Source organism: Gavia stellata, chromosome 2 (genome assembly GCF_030936135.1).
Source record: "Gavia stellata isolate bGavSte3 chromosome 2, bGavSte3.hap2, whole genome shotgun sequence".
Lineage (NCBI taxonomy): Eukaryota > Metazoa > Chordata > Aves > Gaviiformes > Gaviidae > Gavia > Gavia stellata.
This window is the reverse complement of record NC_082595.1, coordinates 6,063,142-6,069,141: the sequence shown is the minus strand read 5'-3', so window position 1 is coordinate 6,069,141 and position 6,000 is coordinate 6,063,142.

The window sequence follows — 6,000 nt, the reverse complement described above, 5'->3', positions numbered from 1 at the left end:
ATGACAATATTATTATACCAGATTGATATACGACTGTCTCAGCACCTTATTTGCTAGCCTACTGTCAAGTTTCTTTAAACCATTAGAGGAGATGAGTGTTTCAGAGTTTTGAATTAACTATTTCAAGAGCGATACAGGTGACCGGCATCTCAGCTGGTCACCCACCTGGATGAAGCTTTAAGTAATGCAATACCTGGAGTAAGTTAGAGTATCGACTACTGAGCCAAGACACCCTGCTAATCAACTCTCCTTCCTCTGCTGTGTAATTTGCCACCAGTGAAGCTCCCACACAGTCTCACATATGCTAATAAATTCATCAGCCTTGATTGAAACAGAGTTCATGTGCTACCAGCTCTTTTTGAAGAGTGCAGCTGGTCTTCCCGCATTCGTGTGGGCCTAACCCAAGCCTGCTCTTGCCATTTCTGATAAATATTTATATAGCAACGTAAATTTACAGGGAACATTACAAACAGATCAAAAATGTTCTTTGCCACAAAAAGCTTAAAACAATATATATGTAATCCTGTTGGAAAAATAATTATTAAACAATTGCAAGAAACAGTACAATATACAAACAGCCTATTTTTTAATGACAAATTGGTTATGAAAAGAATCATAAACTTACAAAAGAACTGATATGATATTTATTTAGGGATACATGACTGCTGCTTAGACCCTGCAGGCTGCCAGGTTCTAGACCAAGCTACTCATTTAAGTGGAAATAGCATCCTTCTTTCACCAAAGCGCACTCTCTGACAACTCACTAAGCCTGACTGCAGTCAGCACGCCTCATAACTCTGAAGAGACTAGCTTTTCAACTAGTAAGAAATTATCTGTAATCATGAAACAGTAAGAAAGATTCTATTAGAATGCAGGCATATATTCCTTTTTTTGTTTTTCCCTGACTGAAGATGCTTACAGAAACTCTGAGTGTCTTGGAACAGAAAACATTTGTTGCAGAAAGCAACATCAACCTATTCAGAAACACCCTCTGGTAGTGAAACTCTGAAAGAGTTGCTAGTATGAGAGCTAATAATATGTGTTACTGAGTGAGAAGGAGAAAAATCAAGAGATTTGTATAATTAGGAATTTGCTCAGAACTATCAAGGCAGTTTTCAAAGGAGTTCTTGTTGCTGAAGAAAACTGGACAGGTTCTTGGTTTCCTTCCTACGCCCAAGAAACTCGTCATATTGAAAGTTATTTGTCTGAATTATTCAGGTGTCTGCCTTTAAAATGAGTCAACAGGAGAAGTGAAAGATAAAAACAAGGAGTTTCTTTACAGTAAGTTGCTTTTTTTCTGACTATCACCTTTTTTGTCTTTTTTTTCATCCCTTCTCAAAAACTCAAAATAAATATAATTCCAAGCAAAATTCACATTTGTAGAAATGAATGGAGACAATGGAGCTATGATGCTTTCTGATACCTAGTAGTCCTGCCTCAAATACTCTGTTATTCTCAGAAATATTGCACTTTCTTGGACAGCAAACATATAACAATACATTTCTTATTCTCCTGTGTGCCCCAACTCTATTCCCCATCTAAGCAAAATTAGGATTGGCCTAGGAAGTGAGTCAGAACTACTGTTTGCAACATAAAGAGATGAGGAATAAACACAACCTGATCTCTTCCCACGCCCCACCATGTAGCTGCTGATGAATGTGTGCATGAATATGCAGGAAAAGAGTGTCCTGCTGTCATCAGCTACCAAAGCTAATTTACCCCATGTGTAAAGGCAGATCTAGGAAATGAATTATGAATATCAAAAATGCAGTTGTTACCTTTGATCTCCCTTGGGAAACTCTCATTTCTCATTGTCTCCAGTAATTGCAGAAAATAGATTTTTTTTTTCCCCCACATAAACAATTTGTGTTCTCATTCTCATTTCCATGAACGGAACGATAACAACAAAAAATTATTCTCTAAAAAGGGTTTGGTAAAGTGCTGCATCAAGATCAGAAGGGTTGTTATGCCACTATCAGTTAGTGGGCTTCTGGAAAAGGCTTATTCTGTAAAGAGCAATTTGATCCCCAGTGCCGGTGGCAGCCAGGCCAGAGTCTTTATTAGGCTGAGACTAACCAAGGGCTTAGATTGCTCCTTAGATTTCCTCAGAAGAAATTTAGCAGATTATATCCTTTTTTGCTTCGATAATTTTTGTACGTGTTCCTAAAAGATTTATGGCCTATTTTTCTCCACGGGAATTCAGATTTCCCTGAAATTTTCTCTCTGGTAGAAGATACAGCGTTGTTCAGTCTGGAGAAGAGGAGGCTGAGGGGAGACCTCATCGCTCTCTACAGTTACCTGAAAGGGGGTTGCAGAGAGGTGGGTGTTGGTCTCTTCTCCCAAGTGACGAGTGACAGGACAAGAAGAAATGGCCTCAGGTTGTGCCAGGAGAGGTTCAGGCTGGATATTAGGAAATATTTCTTCACCGAAAGGGTTGTCAGACACTGGAATAAACTGTCCAGGGAGGTGGTGGAGTCACCATCACTGGAGGTGTTCAGGGAGCGTGTGGACGTGGCACTGCGGGACATGGTTTAATGGGCATGGTGGGGTTGGGTTGATAGTTGGACTTGATGATCTTACAGGTCTTTTCCAACCGTAGTGATTCTGTGTGATTCTGTGTGTGATTCTATGTGATATAGTGCTAGGATGTAAAAAGCAAATGTGGGAAAGCAGAGGACACCTGAATAACTTCAGTATTGGAAAGCAGCCATGACCTGCCTGCCCTGGTACCGGTAGCACAGCCTTGCAAATTCTGTGGTGAGTGTGCAGAAATGTAATCTTTCCCGAAGAGAATTTATTAGGATTATAACCCATTTATCTGTTTCCTGTATTAGAAATTCTTATGCAATATGCAAAACGAAGAAGGAAAAAAGGAGCTGAAACTGGAGAAAGAAATTTATGTATGGTTCAGGGGATTTTAATAGTGATTGACTTAGACTATGGATAGCTTGAAGTGATACAAAAACTGGGAAACAAAGCTACCCAATACTTCAAAACTGTCCGTAAGTATCCAGGGAGCTGGACGGTTATCAACATCTATCTATGAGGGTAAAATAAAATTATATAAATAAATGTGAAGGGGGGGGGTAGCCATGAAAACATAAAGACTTCGGATATTCTGTGTATTTGTGATGCACTGAATTTCACTTAGAATTAAAGATCTATATAGTAAGTCATGCAGCAGCAGTAGAATCATTATGTAAATGTCATGTCCGTCTTCATGACAAGGGTTTTCTTTAAATATGCACACTCATTTGAGTGTTCATTTGGGCATAACGTATACTTACCTATAGAGTCGTTCCACTTTTTTTCCCAGATGTTCTACTGACTGTTATTAGTTGGTTTGTTTGGTTTGATTAGGGAAAGAAATCACCTAAGAATAGAAGCCAACATACAAATTCCTCAGAACTCCTTGGCAAAAATGAGCAATGCTGGCTTTTAAAATACAAATAATGTACGCAAATTGCCAGGACCCTGAGGACACTGCCAGCCCTTACCAGTCCCAGGGCTCCCTAACACTGATAAAAAGGGAGTATTATCTATTTAGTGGAGCACATTTACATGTGCTTTTAAATTTTGCTAATAAAAAAAGATTTGCATGTTCTTCAATTTTTCCTTGAAGTAGCTGTGATCTTCTAAACTGCACTCCAGGAATTTATGAACAAAAAAATCTTATCCTATAAAGAAATCACTTTGGTTAAAATGATTAAATAAAAATTTTTTGTATAAGTGGATTGCTTGCTGGTCTGCAGAGTTCCTATGTAAAATCTCTAAAGATGATAATGTACTGAAAGTGTTCTCTCTTAATGTGGATACAGTAGCAAGGTAAGAGTCCACAGTTTAAATTACAGCAAAACAAAAAAATCTAAATTCATCAAAGCCAGTAGAGTTCATTCATATGCTATATACGTTGCAGTGGAAAAAATCTTCAGATATTAAAAATACCTGTTGGATGCACGCCCAGATGCAGGTGTAGTCTTAAAATAGGGTTTTGTTTTCTTAGAAACAGTTTGACACTCCTTCTCTAATTATTTTTAATTTCTGTGTAGAGATGGACAAAAACATTCACCTCAACTGATCTATTTGGCGAGAAGGTAAGACTTCAACTGATACTCATATTCATTCTTATGAATCATCAGTATGAAAATATATCAGTCTACAGAAACCGGTCCAACCGCTATTGTCTGAAGTGCTCTGTATTTGCAGCGCACGCTGTTGGTGGTATGTGACAGGTCAGCTCTGGGGAGATGGCCAAACTGCCACCATGGCAGAGGCACATGTGGATTGCTCTCAGTCTCTCCTGAGTAAGCTTATCTTTCTTCATTAGATGTACAGAGAGCCCAGGTTCTCAATTTAAGCAGACAAATTCTATGTTTAAAATAAATCAGGGCTAAAATTTCTGACAGTGCATTTTTTTTCTGGAAATAAATACCCAGCACTTTTCTTAGATAGAATTAATCTTTATGCCTAGGCATAACACTCAGCCTATACAATGTGTATCTTTCACCTCCTCCCTATTTCACAGTCTTAAATAAGGCTTAAATATTGCATAACTCTTCTTTTTAACTCTCTGAACGGTGAAGAATTTCATGTTACGTGAACATCCTGATGAAAACATGCCCTGAAAAATATTGAGAGTATGAAAGAGAATACAAAGAAAGCCGACATTTCACATTTCACAGAAACTCCAAAGTGTTCCGTATTTGTTTCCATTTTGCACGGAAGCAAAACTGAATACTTTTAATGTTTTCATAAAGCATATCTGTGTTAAAATGTCATATTCACAATCAAAACATCAGCTTTTAAAGTTCCTTCTCAGTTGGGTCACAGATAATCAGAGACTTTACAATGAAACAATCTATTTTCACCTAAAAGCTTTCTAGGATTCAACAGATTTCCACAATTTTTCAAATTCAACAAAACAGCATGTTTCCAGCATATTTTATTTGCAATTTTTCAGTCAACTTCACATGTAACTATTAGTGAAGTACATTGTCAAATCGCGTTCAAACAAACACTAGAGAACATTCATTTTCATTATTCTCTTAGCTCTACTCAAGAGATACATTGATTACCGCCAGTTCAACGTCAAGGTCCAAAAAACAGAAAGCAGTATTTAATAAAAAATAGAAGGGACATAACTTCCATCCTGGATTACCCCACAACTCTCAGTTGCACAGTAGGTGGGTGAAAGGGGCAGGAGGAGACTGCAGAGTATTATCAGTTTTCTCTTATGAGGAGGGTCTACGGCTTTCTAAGTTTACATGGCCTGAAAGGCTAGAAAAATTTGATATAGACTGGATGCAAATTAATCTTTCAAAATGCAGAAAGTATCTGCAGCTATTCTATTATAAGGTGTGGCTTGACCCCAAGTGCTGAATTTAGCCTTCCATCCATCACAGACTAATTATGTTTCCAGAAACGAAAAAGGATAATAATTCAATGTGATGTGCAAGGAAGTGACCATATAACTGCCATTAACCTATGCATCACACTAAGTAATTGTCCTAAAGTCCTACCACTAATCCCGGCTTTAAAGTTTTGCTCACCTATTTCAATAAAATGTGCCAAAGGAAAATATTTTGGCCCCCTACAATGAGCATTTGTATTCACACCGCAATCAGCATATACTATGAAGGGTACTATGTAACACAGCCATTACTCAAACTGAGTAAATGGGGAAACACAAGCATTTATGCAACAGAAATTCCTTGTCACAGCTTCACTTACATTCCCAGGGGACCCACACTATGTGATGTAATTTACGCCATAAGGAATATTTATTAGACTGATTTACTCCGTTACTGGTGCTGTACTATTAAATTCTTATATGCCTTAATGATGGCAATGCATTGAGAACAATTTTATGAGCAAAATGAAAGAAGACATAACCAAACCCAAGGTCGCAAAACTGTTCAAGAGAACATGTCATGTCTTCACTGACCACTGTAAGGCAATGGAAATGCCCCTGAACGCTCAGAGACCTTTGGATCACGCTCT